Source organism: Gossypium arboreum, chromosome 2 (assembly GCF_025698485.1).
Source record: "Gossypium arboreum isolate Shixiya-1 chromosome 2, ASM2569848v2, whole genome shotgun sequence".
Lineage (NCBI taxonomy): Eukaryota > Viridiplantae > Streptophyta > Magnoliopsida > Malvales > Malvaceae > Gossypium > Gossypium arboreum.
The window spans coordinates 15,101,543-15,123,396 of record NC_069071.1 but is presented as its reverse complement, the minus strand read 5'-3'; the positions used below and the strand labels follow the sequence as shown (position 1 = coordinate 15,123,396).

Sequence of the window (21,854 nt, the reverse complement as noted above, 5' to 3'; positions counted from 1 at the left end):
AGTAAACCATCAATCTTTTTATTGAGAAGTTCTACCTGATTTGATAGTATAGTAACTGAGTCGTCGTTATAAACGCCGACTGTTTTTGTTGGCTTAGTCCTCATGACTTGCCACTGATAGTTATTCAGTGACATTTCTTCAATGAATTCATAAGCCTCTTCAGGTGTTTTGTTGTTGATGGTTCCGCCAGCAGCTGCGTCAACCATTTGCCGAGTCGAGGGATTTAAACCATTGTGGAATGTTTGTACTTGCAGCCAAAGCGGTAACCCATGGTGAGGGCACCTTCTCAGTAAGTCCTTGTATCTCTCCCATGCATCGTAAAGTGTTTTTAAATCCATCTACATAAAAGAAGAGATATCATTATGTAATTTAGCCATATTAGCCAGCGGAAAATATTTTAGTAAAAATTTCTCAGTCATTTGTTCCCAAGTAGTAATTGACCCTCGTGGTAACGAGTTCAATCACTGTTTATCTTTATTCCTCAATGAAAAAGGAAATAACCGAAGACGAATGGCATAATCATAAACGCCATTGATTTTAAATGTGTCGTAAAATTCCAGAAAATTTGCTAAGTGAGCGTTAGGACCTTCATCCTGCAAACCATCAAACTGAACAAACTGTTTTATCATCTGAATAGTGTTAGGTTTTAATTCAAAAGTATTTGCAGCTACAGCAGGTCTAACTATGCTAGATTCAGTTCCTGTTAAATAAGGTTTAGCATAAGCATACATCGTGCGTGGAGCAGGATTTGATTAGCCGCAATTGCAGGAGGTAGCTGATTGCCTTGGTTTTCAGTCATCTCTTCAGTTGGGGGTTGAGTATCGTCTTCTTGCTCGTTCTCTGTGTATCGTAAGCTGCGCCTTATCTCTCTTAGATTTCTACGAACTGTACGATCAATTTCTTCGTCAAAAAGTAATGGTCCCGACGGGTTTCTTCTAGTCATAAACTATAAAAACCTGCCAAGAGAAGGAAAAAAATAAATTAATAAATAATAATAATAAATTAAATTAAATTGCAAGAAAAATAAATGGCTAAAGTAATAAAAATTGAGCGTTCCTAATATTTTAGTTCCCCGGCAACGGTGCCAAAAACTTGATCGCGTGATTCGTAACAAGTAATAAATATTTATACTGAAGATCAAACCTAGACTAACTATTATCACGACGAAAAGGCAAGCGCACCTATCGAACAATAGTATAGTAATGGCAAGACCGGGATATCGTACCCAAGGGAACTAAAAGCACTAGTAATGACTATCTTTTTATTATCTAGCCTAAGAATAATGGGGTTTTGTTTTAATTTAACCAATTATCTAGACTAAGAACGCACAGAGAAAAGAGTTAGGGAATTGCTTTTGGGAAAATCGATTGATTTGAGATAATACCTAAGGAAAAATCCACCTAGACTTTACTTGTTATTCTGACTCCAAATCGGACGATTTATTCATTCAACTTGTTCCATAGAGATCCTTAAGTTATGTTATTATCCCTATCCAAGACTAATAATGTCTAATCCCTAGATTGAATAACTGAGACTTTTCTCTAATTAACACTCTAGGGTTACATTAACTCGATCTATGGATCCCCTTATTAGGTTTCACCCTAATCCGACAAAATCTTGTCACCCTATTTCTAAGCGCGCAATCAACTCCGCTTAATTATAACAAAAGTACTCTTAGACAAGGTCTATTCCTCCTCTAAAAAAGAGCATGTCTTGAATCAATATCCTGGGATATCAAAACAAGAATTAAGAACACATAATTAAGAACAAGTTAAATATTTATCATACGATTCAGAAAATAATAACAAGATTCGTCTTAGGTTTCATTCCTCTTAGGTATTTAGGAGTTTTATTTCATAACTAAATAAGAAAACATCTTAGAAGAATAAAGAATACAAAACATAAAGAAAACCCAAAACTCCTAAAGGGAAATTGAGGAGAAATCTTCAGTCTTGATGATGAATCCGGCTTCTGAGATGGATCAATCGGCTTCCTTGGTGTAACACCCCGTACCCGAGTCCGTTACCGGAGTCGAACACAAGGTGCACACAGACTTAACTTAATTGTTTTCACAATCCTAAAAAAAATTTCCAGACTAGCTGGTTACTGCATCACTGTCGCCTTAAAAATCATATCTTGAGTTTTAAAGCTCGAAAACCAGTTTCGTAAATTTTCCCTGAAACTAGACTCATAAGTCCATCAACATATTTTTTTCTAGAATTTTTTGTTGGGCCAATTAGTACAGTTTATTAGTTAAAGTCTCCCCTAATCCAGGGTTCAACTACACTGACCCTCACGCATTACGAATTGGATATCTCCCTGTAAAGGGCTTCAATACTGACGCCGTTTGTTTCTATAGAAACTATACTCAGAGAGGAATCTATAAATATATTGCATGACTCATAATTATCTCTGGTTAATTTACAATGAATTTCCAAAGTCAGAACAGGGGATCCAGAAACTGTTCTGGCCCTGTTTCACGAGAACTTTAATATCTCTTAACATATAACTCATATGACCATTTCGTTTCTTCCATATGAAAGTAAATTCATCAAGGTTCATTTACATAATTTATTCGCTATTTAATACCATTCCTACTATTTTTAGTGATTTTTCACATCCACATCACTGCTGCTGTCAGCATCTGCCTTTAAGGTAGGCTTTACCTATTTCATGATTTCCATGATTCAATTGGCCCTTTTTGCATACATAGCACAAGTGTGATCATGATTAACCATTCCAATGGCTAATCGTTTCAAAACAATTCCATACCTCATAATGATCAACATACAAACGATTATAGTACTATGCTGAAAACGTATATAAGCCATTTTCGCATGGCTATCCAAGTTTACACAAAACCGAAAGGTACATGACCTACAACAAAAGGGTAGTCCTATACATGCCATTTCAAAGTTCAACCAAAATTGTACCAAAATGGGGCTTTGATAGTGTGGATGACTTCGACTTGATGATCCCGAATCCAATAGCTAACGAGCAAAATCTATAAAAGAGAGCCAAAGCAACGGGTAAGCATTTTAATGCTTAGTAAGTCTCAAATAATGAAATCAGCTTTGACTAAAGTATTACATTTACATAACTAAATAAATCACTTTATTAATACACATTCTCATAATCATACTTACTTCACATTACCGACCCTTATGTTTATACACAAAAGAACAACTTATCCAAAGGCGGTAGCTCGTTTATCAACTGAGCGAATACTTACTTGTAAGGGCTCAACCAATTCAAGCACATACGAACATACCTCATTGCTGGAATTTTCACAAGTGTATAAACTGAAATTTTTACAGCAAGATTGCTCATTTCCGAGTCACGTACCTTCGGGATTCAACCGGATATAACCACAAGCACAATTGCCTTCGGGTCTTAACCCGGATTTGGTAACTTGCACAATTGCCTTCGGGTCTTAGCCCGGATATAACAACTCGCACGAATGCCTTCGGGTCTTAGCCCGAACATAATCACTAGCATAAATGCCTTCGAGACTTAGCCCGGGTATCATTCAAATGCTCATGTACACATATATCAATAATCACAACTGTGACAGCCCAAATTGACCCTAGTCGGGAAGTGGTTTCGGGACCGCTAAACCGAGTCACCGAAATGTTTGAACGTAATATTTATTGTCTAGAATATGTAATTATGAATGTGTGAAAATTTCAAGCTTCGATTTAGCCGATAGCATGTGAATTCAGTTAGTAGGACTTGTGTGACACTTTTGAAAAGTGATAGGCTAATCTATAAGGACCTAATAGTGCATGTAGTCAAAGGGGAGGACTTGCATGTCAAATTTCCCCCCCCTAATAGTTAGTGGCCGACCATGACAAGAGATTATGGGTAAAAACATGTCATAAAACAAGTTGGGACAATGGTGTATGTAAGAAAAAATAAAATAGTGAGCATGGGAATTTAATAATGAAAGGAACAAAAAAAAAAGAGAAAAAATGGTCTCATGCATGCCCATTGTCGTGAGTGTGGAGAAAGAAAGAAGAATTTTGTTCATCATTTTCATTTCCTTTGGGCTGAAAATTCTAAGGAAGAAGGAAGGAATTCTTGTTTCATGTTGGTTTGGAAGAGGTTTAGGAGGAGGTTTGGCCATACTTGTACCTAGATTAAGGTAAGTTTGATGTTTTGCCATGAGATTCATGTATATTTTAGTTGCTAGCTTGATGTTCTTGTTAGCCCATGGTTCAAATCTTTGTTATGTCATGGGAATGAAATTCGCCAAAGTGAATATGGTGTTAATGCCATTGCATGCTAAATATCAAGCTTGATAATGATTCATGTGATGGTGGATTGAGGATTCTTAGATTTTCTTTTAGCATTTTGAATGAGATACTAAGTTCTTTGTTTAACCATGACCAAATTGAAACGGTATGGTGTTGTGGTATTCGCCATGTTGTATCCATAAGTATGATTCATGCATGTTGCATGGTAAGTAAGATTTAAGCTTTGGATATGTGTGTATATTTGGATATAAGCCACTTGAGAATTCGCCATTGCACCTACATGAATATATGTTTGCACATGATGAATTGGTATGACATGTATACTATTTTAAGGTGTCTATTTGCTTGTGATGTTGTTTGGTTATGAAATAAATGAGAGATGTGTATAGAACTACAATATGTAATGCGTTAATTAGGAAAATGTATGCTGTTTTTTGTGTAGTATTAAGTGTAAAATTAGCCTCCACATAGACATGCATATTCGCCAAAGGAAGTAGATTGGTGTGCATGTATTGGTTAGAGGCAACCATATTGAAGCCTTATCTTGGCTTAGATTGTTGACCAAATGGGTAATAAGTGAGGATGGTTGCGAATATACAAACATACATATGCATGTGTAATTGAATTATAAATGTTTAGCAAGAGGGTTAAACTAGTTGATTTATTGATTAAGCTCAAGGAGTTAAAGAAGGAGAATCAAGCAAGGGAAAGACGAAGGTCATCGAGTAGCCGACTTGGACTGTTTTACCCAACACAAGGTAAGTCATTAAGCGTATATTTGGTGTTGATTTAAATGATCAATATATATATGCAAATGTGTTTAAATGAGTTGGTGTGTAAATGGAAATGTATGTGTATGGAATGATGCCATTGTTGAATGTATAAAGGCAGCAAAATACATAAGGTATTGGTCTCGGCACTAAGTGTGCGGGTATAAATGGACACGGTGACAAGATTGGCACTAAGTGTGCGGGTTTAAAATTGTACAGCACTAAGTGTGCGAGTTTGATTATATAGCACTAAGTGTGCGAGTTGAATACATATAGCACTAAGTGTGCGGATTCACTATATGTTCTTGCATTACAATTGGCACTGAGTGTGCGACATTATCGAGCTAATCCGGACAGCGGATCGGGTAAGTACCTCGAGCTCTTGACGAATAGAAAATATGTTCATGCTCGGGGTTGAATTTGGTAAGCCTTAAATCTATGTGATGATTGAAATTGTATGATTGTGGTGGAAATGAGTTAGTGTGTGAAAATGCCTCAAATATCTTGTTGTGTAGAATATGAAATGTGGATGTATGACTTGGTATGAGATTGGACCGAAAGGTCCGAGGAATTATGGTATAGATTCGATATGGATGAGTACCTAGCCTCGTTTATTGTTTCATGTTGTAGTAACTTTATCGATGGATTGATGAATGCTTATGACTTATTGAGTTGTAAACTCACTCGGTGGTTTTTCTTGTCACCCATTTTAGGTCTCTCGGACTCGTATTGTTTGCGTGATCGGGACCGTCGTTGAAGTCATCACACCGGCTGAAATCTTGTGGTATTGTTTTTGTTGTTGAAGAACATTTGGCATGTATAGGCTATTATATTTTGTCGAATTGTGGGTTGTAAACTTTAAGCCATGTGAAAATGGCCTATGTGGTCGTCGAGTGGGATGCTAGAACCTATAGCCACGAGTCTTAGAAACTCAAATCTTGATAAGGTGGCCATAATTTGTGTCATGTATGATGGATGATTGAGGCCAAGGAAAAATTCATGAAATTGGCATAGTCTCACTGCAGTAACTGTTGCGGACAGCAGCAGTGAGATGAGATTGAAAATCACTAAAAATAGTAGAAGTAGAATTAAATAGTGAGTAAATTATGGAACTGAACCTTGATGAATCTATTTTATATGGACGAAACGAAACGACCATATGAGCGGTATACTGAGAAATATTAAGGTTCTCGTGAGACAGGGCCAGAACGGTTTCTGGGTCCCCTGTCGCGACTTTGAAAATTTACCATAAATTATCCAGAAAGAATTAGGAGTCATGCCTTATATTTAAAGATTCCATCTTGAGTCTAGTTTCATTAGAAACAAACAGAACCAGTATTAAAGCCCTGTACAGGGAGATATTCAAGTTGTAACGCGCGAAGGTCAGAGCAGTCGGTCCCTGTAACATGGGTGACTTTAACTAATAAACTGTACCAATTGGCCCAACCAAAAATTCTAAAAATAAATCCATGGATGGGTATATGAGTCTAAATTCAGGGAAAATTTACGAAACCAGTTTCTGAGTTTTGAAACTCGAGATATGATTTTTAAGGCGATGGTGACGCAGTTTTCCAGCCTGACTGGTAATGTCAAATTGGTTGGTATCTTGAGAGGGTTTGGCCGTTAACCCCTCGTGTCCGACACCGGCGTCGGTCACGAGTTAGGGGTGTTACAACAACACATTCATATTTCATTTTCGTTACTAAGGCTCAAACACAAAATATTTATCAAACCTTTACAATTTCGGCTCAATAGCCACACACAAGGAGCATGATTTCAATATAATTCAAGTAGGGTCATTACTCAAGACTTACCTTGGATGTTGTCGAGCGATTAAATGACTATTCGATCACTTTTTCCTTTTCCTTATCCAACTGTGGTCCTCTAAGCTCTTGAGCTAATTCACACAAATTTAACTTATTAAAATCTCATTATGATAGCTTATGGCGAATATGACAAGGAGTTTAAATGGTCATATGGCCATCCTTTAGCTCAAATACACAATGGTCATGCACAATTTTAAGCACAACAAACAATTCAATACAATTCATTCAAACATCAAAGTGAAGCTCAAGGTACTTAGCCCTTATATACATTAGACATTAGAGTCACATGTGTACGAAATCACGAATCGAATTCAACACATTAGTTAGTACTCTCCTTAGCCAATTTTCCAAGCCAAGAATAGGCATCAATATGCTTGCCTCTAACTGAATGCATGCACACCAACCCCCTTCATGTGGCCGAATATGCATGTCCATGTTGAGGCCAATTATACACTTAATACCACACAAAACAGCATACATTTTACTAACTAACGATTACATATTGTAGCTCAATACACATCTCTCATGTACTTCATAACCAAACATCATCACAAGCAAATATATACCTTGAAATAGTATATATGTCATGCCAATACATCATGTGCAAACATATATACATATAGGTGCAAGGGCGAATCATAAGGATGACTATGACTACCTCATATATTTTCATTATGGCGAATGCTCCTTCTACCCCATTTACCTTCACAAAGCATGAACTTCATCATCCAACTTACAAGCTTACAATGTCATGAAGTTTAACCTCATGGTATCTATCAAACTCTCACTCAAAAGTGCTAAAAGAATATTCAATAATCATCAATCCACCATCACATGCACCATTACAAAGCTTCACTTTTAGCATGCAAATGATATCAACACAACCTCACCTTAGCCGAATATCATCTCCATGACATAGTAAGGATTTGAAACATGGCTAGCTAGAACTCAAGCTAACTACTAAAATATACATGAATCTCATGGCAAAACATCAAACTTACCTTAATCTAGGTACAAGTATGGCCAAACCTCCTCCTAAACCTCTTCCAAACCAACATGAAACAAGAATTCCTTCCTTCTTCCTTAGAATTTTCAGCCCAAAGGAAATGAAAATGATGAACAAAATTTCTTCTTTCTTTCTCCACAACTCACGGCAATGGGCATGCATGAGACCATTTTTTCTCTTTTTTTTCATTCTTTATTACCCATACTCATTAATCTATATTTTTTTCACCCATGATGCACCAACAAAACATCTCTATGACATGTTTTGCCCATCCTCCTTTGTCATGGCGGCCATTAGCTAATAAAAGGGAAATTGACATGCAAACCCTCATTTTTGCATGCATGATCAACTAGTCATCACACATTTCCCCCCTCATACTTTTAAAGTTTACTACTAGGTCCTTTCTAGTGAAATTCACATTTATAACTCTAAATTAAAGCATCAAAAATGTCACACATGAGTTAACACATATTATAGGCATCAAAATAAATATCAAATTATTTTTATGCCTCGGTTTTGTGGTCCCGAAACCACATTCCGACTAGGGTCGTTTTGAGGCTGTCACACTTGGAGTAATTCCTTACCCCCTATTCTCCGTCTCCCTTTTTCTCCTCCTCTAAGGTGTATTTATAGGCTTTGGAATGCCTAAAACCCCTCAAAATTGACCTTTCCCTAATTGGACTCAACTTGGGCTCGGTAGACACATGCCCGTGGCACACGCCCGTGTTCGACTACTTCACGCCGTGTTCAAGCCCGCCAAATTGACACGGCTGTGTGGTCTACCCGTGTGAGGAGGTCCAGGCCGTGTTGATTTTGTACTTTGGCATATTTTCTCCGTTTTTGTCCCGTTTCTCATTCCTTTCGCTCTCCTATTCTCTCCTAAGTATAAAACATGAAATTAAAGCATTAGGAGCATCGAAATCACTAATTCTAATGAGAAATCATCCATAAAATGCATTAAACATGGGGTAAAAATATGTATAATTTACGGTTTATCAAATACCCCCACACTTAAGCATTTTCTTGTTCTCAAGCTGTGACAGCCCAAAATTGACCCTAGTCGGAATGTGGTTTCAGGACCACAAAACCGAGGCATAAAAATAATTAAAAATTTATTTTGATGCCTATAATATGTGTGTGCTCATGTATGACATTTTATGATGATTGATTTAGTGTTATAAAGGTGAATTCCACAAGAAAGGACTTAGTAGTGAACTTTGAAAGTACGATAGGAAATGTGTGATGACTAATTAAAGCATGCATGCAAAATAATGGACTTGCATGTCAAATTCCCTTTACAAGTGATGGCCGCCATGACAAAGAGATATGGGCTAAACATGTCATGAAACATGTTTTGTTGCGCATTAGGGAGAAATAATAAACAAATAAGCATGGGTAAGAAAAGAATGAAAAAAATGTGTGAGAGAGTAGCATTCCCCATTGCCGTGCAACCAAGAAGAGAAAACAAAAAATTTGTTCATCCTTGTTCTCTCCTTTTGGCCAAAAATACTAAGAGGAAGAAGAGATTTTGCTTCATTTCCTTTGTTTAGAAGAGATCTAGAAGGATATTTGGCTAAACTTGCATCAAGATTGAGGTATGTATGAGGTTGTGTCATGAGATTCATGCATGTTTTAGTTGCCAACTTGATGTTCATGTTAGCCATGGTTCAAATCCTTGTTATGCCATGGAAGTGGTATTTGGTCAAGGTTGGTATTGTGATAAAGCCATTGCATGTTAAGTGTGAAGCTTGATGATGATGCATGCAATGATGGATTGTCTACTCTTGAAATTTCTTTGTAGCCATCTTGAGTAAGACTTTGAGTTTTCTTTTGTTTAACCATGATTGAAGATAAAAGGGCATGATTATGATGTATTCGGCCATGATGCATTCATGAGCATGGTTCATGCTTCTTGCATGTTAGTTAAAATTTGTGTTTTAGATGGCTATGGACACCTTGAAATTCGCCATGCTCATATATGTATATATATGTTTGCACATGATGTTTTGGCTATGAAGTAAGTGATGAATATGTTTGTTTAAAGAAGAAGATGTTGAAGAATGCTTGTGAAATTGCAAGCACATTCGCCTAGCACACATATGAGTGCTTGATGCTATATTATAAGTTTTGAGCTACAACATGCAAAGCATTAACTAGTAAAATGCATGCTGTTTTTGTGTGGTATTAAGTGCATAATTGGCCTCAACATGGACATGTATATTCGGCCTTAGGTAGCCTATTGAAGGCCTTAGCTTTTCCTTGATGCCCGAATGAATTGTATTGAATTGCTTGATGTAGTATAAAATGTGCATGACCATTGTGTATTCAAGCTAAAGGGTGGCCATTTGACCATTTAAACTCCTTGTCATATTCGCCATAAGCTAGCACAATGAGGTTTTAATAAATTGAATTTGTTTGAATTAGCTCAAGAGCTTAGAGGGCCACAATTGGACAGGGGGAAGGAAAAAGTGATCGAATAGCCGTAAAAGCCGTTCGACAACATTCGAGGTAAGTCCTCAAGAAGTGGCCTTAATTGAATTATGTGGAATGAAATATGGATGTATTGATTATTGATTTATGTGTGTATGAGTATTCGAATGATACCGGGCTAAGTCCCAAGGCGATTATGCTAGTGATTATAATTGTGTTTGAGCCTTAGTAACGAAAATGAAATATGTATGTCCAATGATTATTGATGTATGTGTGCATGAGAAATTGAATGATACCGGGCTAAGCCGAAGACAATTATGCTGGAAATTATATCCGGTTAAGACCAAGGCAATTGTGCTAGTGGCTACATCCGGCTAAGACCAAGGCATTCGTGCGAAGTCATTCTATCCGGCTAAGACCAAGGCATTCGTGCACGTGGTTATATCCGGTTGTATTCAAGAAGCTTGGGCTGGAGGTGAGTGTTGGTTGCTGTAATGAATTCAATTGGTACGCTCGAAAAGCCCAAAGAATAAGGTATGTTTATACGTGCATTGGAAAGTCGACATGTTTGAGCAACATTCGCTCGATCGACTAACGAATTTCAGCTATTGAATTGGTTGATACCTTGTGAAAGTATATAATGATGAAGTGCTAAGTAAGAATGATTATGTGAATGTGTATTAATGAAATGATGCATTTGGCCATGTGAATGTATTGCTTTAATTAAAGCTGATTTTATTCCTTGAGACTTACTAAGCATAAAAATGCTTACCCGTTGCTTTGGCTCTCTGTTTTATAGATTACGCCGATAGCAATCGGATTCGGGATCATTAAAGTCAAGTCATCCACACTATCAACGCCTCTATTTTGGTATAAATTTTGGTTGAACTTTGAAATGGCATGTATAGGACTACCCTTGTTGGTTTAAATATGCTGTGATGTATATGTGTACGGCCATCCAAAATGGCTCGTAAAAGTGAAGTACTGAACTTAGACTATTTGCGGTTTGTATATATATATATGGTGTCATGATGTGATTATGGATTGGAGATGGGAATGTTGGTCACATGATCAGCCATTGGTATGGTTAAAATGATCATATATGAACCTATGTATGGCAAGACTAGTTGGTTCATGGAGACTACAAAATAGGTAAGACCTACCTTAAAAACAGATGCTGCCAGCTGCAGTGACGTGAATGTGAAAAATCACCAAAATTTGTAGGAATGGTATTAAATAGTGAATAAGCTATGTAAATGAACCTTGATGAGTCTATTTTCATATGGAAGAAACGAAATGGTCATAGGAGTTACATGTCAAGAGATATTAAAGCTATTGTGAGACAGGGCCAGAACGGTTTCTGGGTCCCCTGTCGCAACTTTAAAAATTTACTATAAATTATCCAGAAAGAATTAGGAGTCATGACTTATATGTACATATTCCATTTTGAGTCTAGTTTCATTAGAAACAAACGGTACCAGTATTAAAGCCCTGTACAGAGAGATATTCAAGTTATAACGCGCGAAGGTCAGTGCAGTCGATCCCTGTAACATGGGTGACTTTAACTAAAAAACTGTACCAATTGGCCCGACCAAAAATTCTAGAAATAAATCCATGGATGGATATATGAGTCTAAATTCAGGGAAAATTTACGAAACCAGTTTCTGAGTTTTGAAACTCGAGATATGATTTTTAAGGCAATGGTGATGCAGTTTTCCAGCCTGACTGGAAATGTCAAATTGGGGGGCAAAATATGTGAACTTGGCTTGTTAACCCCTCGTGTCCGACACCGGCGATGGTCTCGGGTTCGGGGTGTTACACAAGCAAAATCCTCAACTCATAATCAAAATAAATTCTCCTCAACTTATAATTCTTATCGATAATATCTCAAAATAATCCATAGGTAATCATACATTGAGAATTCAACTAAAAGAACATAAAAGTTTCAAACATTCCAAGTTGAGTATTTAATCATGCAAACATAGGTGTCTCTCCGCATCTAAGTAATTACCTTTGATTCAGAATATCACAGAGTTTCATATCCTCACTAAAGATTCACTCAAATCACTCAAGGTGTTTAAGGACAATAAATGAAGCACTCAATAGTCAATAATGAAAAGTCATTACCATAGGCTTGCATGAAAATCAAATCTCCACCACTATAATTTAAGATGATACATCAATCAAAAGGTCTTTAGAGGGTTGTAGTGCGGCTTGGTTAGCGGGGTGTTGTCACAAGCTGAAAGAAAGGGTTAAAATCGAGATTGAATTGAAAATTTTCCTAACTAGAAAAGAGTTAATCTTCACTATGCATACATGAGCTTCTTCTCGAATATGGAATTACTAATATATATACATAGTTTTTTTTAAGAATAAGTTAAATATTCAGAGACTAACTTATTACAAACAAGACATAGCTAAGCAATTTCCTCAACTCAAATCTCGACAAAAATAGGGATTAAATTAGGGGTCTCAACAATAATGGGTTAAAGGTTAATATTAAGGTAATACAAGAAATGGCTTATTAGGCTCAAGGGGTTTACTAGGGTTAATCGTGGAGGTAGGCTTTTCGTGGCATGAGTGGGTTAATCCTAAGTGCCTTAATCATTTTGATATATCAAATCAAATGGTGTGGTCTCGACATGCATAATCAAGCAAGTTCTAGAATAACAGTTCAATACTGATGCACTCAAAGCAATAATAAAAGTCAACATGAAAGAATTAATAGATGCTCAAAAGGCTCAAAAATCTCACAAAAAATTATGGCTTTTTGATGTTTAGACTCGTGAATTCCAATTCAAAATAATACCTAGACTTGAGGAAACAACCTATAATTTTAAATTCTTAAAAATCAACTTATCATGCTTGATTCTCTAATGCCTTAAAGTTTAAACAATCAATGCATAAATGCCTATGTTTTAATTTAAGATATATCAATCAAAATCATAAATCAATTAAAATTTATCCTAAATATGATATGAGAGTTTTTCATGAGAACAAGGTGATTATTCAGGGATTTTTCTGGTAGTGACATAAATACCCCCCACACTTAAGATATACATTACCCTCAATATACAAAGATAGATATTAGAGTATGAAAATAAGATGGGGGGAGGAGTGAAACTTCTTGTATTAAGAACGGATGATATTCTTGGATTGGTGAGATTGAGTATTGAAGATACTTTGGATGGCAAGCTGGATTCTAAAGGTAAGCCCTTTTTTTTAAAAAAAAAGGAGAACAAATGAACCTTAAAAACTTAATAAAAGAAAAATAAAATAAGATAATTATTCTAATTCTTTAAGTGGCACGATCGTAGCACACGCCTGTGTGGGCCGTGGCTCGACCGGGTTTCTCGCGAATTGAGATGTCACCACACGGTCTTATCGCACGCCTGTGTGTCTAGGCCGTGTCATTGCCTGATCGTATCGCACGGCCGTGTGTTAGGGTACCACGCCCGTATATTATTGTCCATGTCTTAATGGCACGAGCGTGTCTCATGCCCATGTTGAAGAAACAAAATTGAGTCTTGCCCTTGGTACGTCTATGTTTTTCTATTCCCACACCCGTGTTCACCTATCAAGTTCACTCACGGCCATGTCGTATGGCCATGGGGATTTATCGCATCCCGTGTTTTGGGGAAATCATGTCCTGCTTCCACACGGCCGTATCGCACGGCCGTGTCTCTTCCTCTATTTGGCCATGACTTTAGGCACGCCCGTGTGCCTGGCCGTGTGTGCTGAAAAGCTTTGCAATTCAAAGATAAAGTTAATTATTTAACATGTTAGAAATTAAAAATAAAGAAATCAAAATATGTTAGTACTCGGGTTGCCTTTCGAGAGGCGCATATTTATAGTCTAAGCTCGACTTACCTCTCTAGTGAATGGTCAGGGTGGTTCAAGGAGCTCGTACTCCTTATTCCTGCTATCAATCTCATCAAAATAAGGTTTTAAATGGGTGTTGTTTACCTTAAAAGTGTCGAACTTGGGGTGACTCACCTCTACCGTACTGAATGGAAACATACTGAGTACCGTAAGAGGGATTTCCTCATTCGGTGTGGTAGTGACAATGTGGGGATCTACGGCATCTAGTAAGACTTTATCGCCAACCTTAAGTTGATTAGGAGAGGCATCGGGCTTATTTTGGCGTGGTTTCAGTTTATCATGTGTTATCGGTTTGTGTGCTCACCATTCGTCTAGCTCCTCTATATGTAGCCTTCGTTCTTCATGATTGTGTTCTCTATCATTTCTGGAACATGGCTCGTGAACTTCTTTGAAGCTTAATTTTTGCAAAGTCATATTGTCAGTTTTAGTAGATTGATGTGGACTATTACTTTCAATGTTCGATGTGATGCCAGAATTACGAGCTTGAAGGGTGATCGTTTCGTCTCCCACACGAAGTGTAAGCTCACCTGTGCCAACATCAATAATTGTTTTAGCAGTTGTTAAAAAGGGCCTCCCTAAAATCAAAGGGGTGTTATTATCCTCCTCTATGTCTAGAACAACAAAATCAACGGGAAATATGAACTTATCTACTTTCACGAGTACATCTTCAATAATACCCCTAAGGAATCTTATAGTTTTATCTGCCAATTGAATGCTCATCCTAGTTTGTTTAGGTTTTCCAAGACCTAGTTTCTTAAACATTTTGTAAGGCATTACATTAATCCTAGCCCCTAAATCAGCTAATGCATGACTTATATCTAAACTGCCAATTAAACAAGGAATTTAAAACTCCCTGGATCTTTCAATTTGTGGGGTAGCTTATTCTGTAGAATAGCTGAGCAGACTGCGTTTAGCTCCACATGCGATGCTTCATCCAACTTCCGCTTATTTACTAAAAACATTTTTAAAAATTCCATTGCATTTGCCATCTGCGACAAAGCTTCAATAAACGGTAAGTTAATATGTATTTTTTTCAAAAGTTTAAGGAATTTACCGAATTGTTCATCTGAGCGGTCTTTCCTTGTCGCTTTAGGGTATGGCACACGAGGTTTATATTCGACAGTCACTAGTTTGTTTGTATTTTGACCTACCTCATCTCTCCCTTTGCTTACCACAGTTTCCTACCTCGGTTCTGGTTCAAGCTCAACGATTCCTTTGTCATATTGAGTATTAATTGCGTTGAGTTGTTCCCTTGGGTTAGGTTCGGTATTACTTGGCAAACTACCTTGTGGTCGTTCGGAGATCAGTTTGGAAAGCTGGCCTATCTGAGTTTCGAGTCCTTGGATTGATGCTTGTTGATTTTTAAATGCTGTCTCGGTATTTTGGAAATGGGTTTCTGACATTGATATGAATTTTGAGAGCATCTTCTCAAGGTTCGGTTTCTTCTCTTGTTGATAAGGTGGCTGCTAAAAACCCTGAGGATTTTGTGGCTTTTGATTTCCTTGACCACCCCAGGAGAAATTTGGATGGTTCCTCCAACCTGCATTATAAGTATTATTGTATGGGTTATTTTGAGATCTAAAGTTATTGTTACCCATATAGTTGACTTGTTCCTCTTCAGTTGTGGGATTGAAGGATTGATATTCTGTATGCACACCTCCTCCACTTGAGTCACACCTCATTACTGGATGTATCTGTGTAGAACCAAGTAAACCATCAATCTTTTTATTGAGAAGTTCTACCTGATTTGACAGTATAGTAACTGAGTCATCGTTATAAACGCCGACTATTTTTGTTGGCTTAGTCCTCATGACTTGCCACTGATAGTTATTCAGTGACATTTCTTCGATGAATTCATAAGCCTCTTTAGGTGTTTTGTTGTTGATGGTTCCGCCAGCAACTGCGTCAACCATTTGCCGAGTCCAGGGATTCAAACCATTGTGGAATGTTTGTACTTGCAGCCAAAGCGGTAACCCATGGTGAGGGCACCTTCTCAGTAAGTCCTTGTATCTCTCCCATGCATCGTAAAGTGTTTTTAAATCCATCTACATAAAAGAAGAGATATCATTATGTAATTTAGCCATATTAGCCGGCGGAAAATACTTTAGTAAAAATTTCTCAGTCATTTGTTCCCAAGTAGTAATTGACCCTCGTGGTAACGAGTTCAACCACTGTTTATCTTTATTCCTATAGGAAATAACCGAAGACAAATGGCATAATCATAAACGCCATTGATTTTAAATATGTCGTAAAATTCCAGAAAATTTGCTAAGTGAGCGTTAGGACCTTCATCCTGCAAACCATCAAACTGAACAAACTGTTTTATCATCTGAATAGTGTTAGGTTTTAATTCAAAAGTATTTGCAGCTACAGCAGGTCTAACTATGCTAGATTCAGTTCCTGTTAAAGAAGGTTTAGCATAAGCATACATCGTGCGTGGAGCAGGATTTGATTAGCCGCAATTGCAGGAAGTAGCTGATTGCCTTGGTTTTCAGCCATCTCTTCGGTTGGGGGTTGAGTATCATCTTCTTGCTCGTTCTCTCTGTATCGTAAACTGTGCCTTATCTCTCTTTGATTTCTACGAACTGTACGATCAATTTCTTCGTCAAAAAGTAATGGTCCCGACGGGTTTCTTCTAGTCATAAACTATAAAAACCTGCCAAGAGAAGGAAAAAAATAAATTTATAAATAATAATAATAATAAATTAAATTAAATTGCAAGAAAAATAAATGGCTAAAGTAATAAAAATTGAGCATTCCTAATATTTTAGTTTCCCAACAACGGCGCCAAAAACTTGATCGCGTGATTCGTAACAAGTAATAAATATTTATACTGAAGATCAAACCTAGACTAACTATTATCACGACGAAAAGGCAAGCGCACCTATCGAACAATAGTATAGTAATGGCAAGACCGGGATATCGTACCCAAGGGAACCAAAAGCACTAGTAATGACTGTCTTTTTATTATCTAGCCTAAGAATAATGGGGTTTTGTTTTAATTTAACCAATTATTTAAACTAAGAACGCACAGAGAAAAGAGTTAGGGAATTGCTTTTGGGAAAATCGATTGATTTGAGATAATACCTAAGGAAAAATCCACCTAGACTTTACTTGTTATTCTGACTCCAAATCGGACGATTTATTCATTCAACTTGTTCCATAGAGATCCCTAAGTTATGTTATTATCCCTATTCAAGACTAATAATGTCTAATCCCTAGATTGAATAACTGAGACTTTTCTCTAATTAACACTCTAGGGTTGCATTAACTCGATCTATGGATCCCCTTATTAGGTTTCACCCTAATCCGACAAAATCTTGTCACCCTATTTCTAAGCGCGCAATCAACTCCGCTTAATTATAACAAAAGTACTCTTAGACAGGGTCTATTCCTCCTCTGAAAAAGGGCATGTCTTGAATCAATATCCTGGGATATCAAAACAAGAATTAAGAACACATAATTAAGAACAAGTTAAATATTTATCATACGATTCAGAAAATAATAACAAGATTCGTCTTAGGTTTCATTCCTCTTAGGTATTTTGGGGTTTTATTTCATAACTAAATAAGAAAACATCTCAGAAGAATAAAGAATACAAAACATAAAGAAAACCCAAAACTCCTAAAGGGAAATTGAGGAGAAATCTTCAGTCTTGATGATGAATCCGGCTTCTGAGATGGATCAATCGGCTTCCTTGGAGTAATTCCTTACCCCCTATTCTCCGTCTCCCTTTTTCTCCTCCTCTAAGGTGTATTTATAGGCTTTGGAATGCCTAAAACCCCTCAAAATTGAACTTTTTGGAATTGGACTCAACTTGGGCTCGATAGGGACACACCCGTGGCACACGCCCGTGTTCGATTACTTTAGGCCATGTTTGAGCCTGCCAAATTGACACGGCCATGTGGTCTGCCCGTGTGAGGAGGTCCAGCCGTGTTAATTTCTTACTTCAGCCTATTTTCTCCGTTTTTGGCCCGTTTCTCGTTGCTTTCACTCTCCTATGCTCTCCTAAGTATAAAACATGAAATTAAAGGATTAGGAGCATCGAATTCACTATTCTAATGAGAAATCATCCATAAAATGCATTAAACATGGGGTAAAAATATGTATAATTTACGGTTTATCATCCACCACAAAGACTTGCCACCCAAATAGCAAAATAAAATCCCCTTGCTTACCATGAGATTCGAACTCCTGCTCTAACCATGCCCAGTCATGCCACTTGCGACCAAGCCACAAGACCTCTTGTGTCACAAAACAAACACAACTTAATATATGCCCTATAAGCTAACATCTAGGTTTCCAAAAGAGAAAAATCAAAATTTTGCCAAAGGCCATAGTTGAACCCAGGCTTCCTAAAAACTCCAAAACATACCCAGATTACTTGACCAACAAAGAAAACATGATATTTACATCAAATTTTACAAAAACAAAGACCCTAAATTTTTAGGACATTACAATGGCAGGGCCTTGGCAATGTATGTGTAAGACCATAATTGGACTATGGTATCGGAAAATTAATGAATTTGTATTGTAAGCACTTAAAAACTAGAACGCTTTCATAAGAGTATTGATGAGAAATAGAAATGTATCGGTACAGGTATGTACAGAAAACTATTCAAGTATCGAGATAAATGAGGTTGAGAACTCATGAATGAGAATATGAATAAATTTTATGTTAGTTCATGAATTGATGCTTTAAATGTTGATGATATTATCTATTTTGAATTGCTATATGAATGTTGTGATTATTTCATGTTCACATACGAACTTACTAAGCTTTATAGCTTACTCTGTTTAATTTTCGATGTTTTATAGTTCAACGAAGCTAGCTCGAATCTAAGAATCGTTAGAGACTTCATCATACTATCAATCATCTATTTTGGTGCTTTTGAAGTTATGTATATATGGTATATGGCATGTATAGGTTTGAGTCATTTTGGTATATTTGATGGATATGTATTTTGGCCATTTGAGTTGGTATAAGATGTTGAACTTGATGATGCTTATGAATGTGCAAATAGTTCTACTTTTAGTGTTTGGTAATAGACCTATAATAAATGAATGGGATTGAAATGGTTATGTATATTTGAATTGGTTTAGTTGGATGAATTATATATATGAATTATTCTTAGTAAAGCAAGATAAATTGATTGGTATTTGAATAGGTAAATAGTATGGATTTTAGTTGAAATGGATATGGTATGATTATGTATTGGTTGATGACTTTTGGTTGCATAATTATGTCTTAGAATGATACCATATGAGCTTGTTTAAGTATGAGCAAAAAGGGTGGCAAATTGGCTTTGCAAATGGCTTATTTTTGTCCACACAGACAGAGACATGGGCGTGTGTTTTAGCCGTGTGCGACACACAGTTATTCTACACGGCCGTGTGCCCCTAGTGTTGAAATTGTATTGAAGTCAATATGCTCCACACGGTCTCACACATGGGCGTGTGACTGGCCCTGTGGAAAAAGTCAGTATACTTGTAACACCCCTTACCCGTGTTCGACACTGAAATAGTGTATGAGGCATTATTGGACATAAACACATGCAATCGTATGAAACCAGGTCATGAATTTGTGTTCAAATTTAAAACTTTTCACATTTCATCTTAAAGTCCCTAATATGCGCATACGAAGCCCAAATCATGCTCTGGAAATGGTTCAGGACCGAACCGAGAACTTTAGAAAAACTTGAAAAATTTCATGAAAAACAGCGGCACACTCCCATGTGATATTAGGACACGGCCGTGTGGCTTGCATGGCCATGTCCCTAGCCCGTGCACTTATTTGACTTACCGTTGTGAACAAATTTATGTCACACATACATATCACCACTCATTCAACCACATATTAAGCATACACATCCTTGAAATGCATCATCAAGGACTTATAATATAGCCAATATACCAACATCAAATGGCCTTACACAACAATGAACTTTCAAATAGCATAGGCCAAAAATTTAGGCCAAAACAATTATGGGACATACAAAAATAACCAAGTCCCCTATACATGCCATAACCTTAAGTATAAGAATTATCAATACTCAAATTGTTAGTTTGATAATGTGATAGGTTCTCCAGCGACTTCCAACCTGAGCTAACCTGAGGACATTATAAACACAGAAAATAAACGGAGTTAGCTATATAGCTTAGTAAGTTGGTATGTAAATAATAAGAAATTTATTAACATGCGTTTACCAATTCTCACAATATGTTCTCAAGATAATACAATCATAATTGCACATAGTTCCACTATTTACTCTTGTTCATCTCAAGTTGTCTACTTGAGTCACAGTCACTAAATTATTTATATCTTGAGCTACGAAACTCCAAACTAAGATCTACTAATTTTCCCTGAAACTAGACTTAGATATCTTCTTACCATAAAATTTTCAGAATTTTTAGTCAAGCCAATAAGTACAGTTTATTCTTTAAAGTCACCCTATTTTGCTGTCTGATAGTTCTGACCCCTTCTCACTAAAAATTAATTATCTCCTCTTCGAGATTCAAATGATGTTCCCGTTTGTTTCTTTTGAAAATAAACTCATAAAGGATTTTAATCATATAAATTATAACCCATAATTATTTTTAAAATTTTTTAATGATTTTCCCAAATCAGAATTTGGGATTTCAAAATCATTCTGACTCTGTCTCACAAAAATTCAAATATCTCGTAATATGAAATTTTTTTGCTTACACTGTTTCTTTTATGTGAAAATAGGCTCAATAAGATTTAATTTCATATATTATTCAACCTCTAATTCAGTTTCCACCATTTTTGATGATTTTTCAAAGTCACACAACTGCTGCTGTCCAAAACTGTTTTATTGCTAATTTTACTCTCTCACGTTTTCTTTGTATTAACTTTCATTCAACATTCACATAGATTTTGTACGTACCTGTATCACTTAAATCAGTTATACTTTTATTTTTTTATCTTGGCTATGTCAGTTGATACACTTAAACCTCAACGAAAACACATTATTTCAATTCAACATCAAATAATATTATTGGTTCATAATTCTTTCACATTATAATCGTCACATAGTCATATTCGTCTACACTTAGTCATTTCCCGTTGAACACATCGGAATAATAATAGATACATGGTGGCCTTCACATAGTACCACCCTTGTAGCCAAAGCTATTTTATTCACAAAGTGGCCTTCACATAGTACCAGACTTATGTCCAAAGCTATTTTATTCACAAAGTGGCCTTCACATAGTACCACACTTGTGTCCAAAGATATTAAATTCACAAAGTGGCATTCACAAAGTACCACACTTGTGTCCAAAGCTATTATATTCACAAAGTGGCCTTCACATAGTACGACACTTGTGTCCAAAGCTATTTTATTCCTAAGGTTCAACCGAGAAATTTCTCACTTAGCACAATGCCATGAACTTATTTCACTTAGTACATTGCCATGGACTTATTTCACTTAGATGCCATGGTCTTATTTCACTTAGCAGAATGTCATATCCTAGATATGGTCTTACATGCGAATCACTTATTTCACTTAGCACATTGCCTTGGTCTAACCATGGTCTTTTACCGTCAATTCATATTTCACTACGCAATGATCGTGATCGATCTTACATTTTTACTCAATTCAAACATTTACTTTAATTTTCCCACAATCAAATATATAATAATATTGCAAAATTAACACAA

At 36.6% G+C, this 21,854-nt stretch overlaps 2 non-coding genes across 2 annotated transcripts; both read left to right on the top strand.

The window, feature by feature from the left end:
- Positions 1 to 264: 264 nt before the first annotated feature.
- LOC128289953 (small nucleolar RNA R71) lies at positions 265 to 370 on the top strand. The gene has a single exon (XR_008279593.1). It is a non-coding gene; the product is annotated as a small nucleolar RNA R71 (small nucleolar RNA).
- Positions 371 to 16,141: 15,771 nt separating this feature from the next.
- LOC128289952 (small nucleolar RNA R71) lies at positions 16,142 to 16,247 on the top strand. Its single transcript, XR_008279592.1, has one exon. It is a non-coding gene; the product is annotated as a small nucleolar RNA R71 (small nucleolar RNA).
- The last annotated feature ends 5,607 nt before the right edge of the window (positions 16,248 to 21,854 follow it).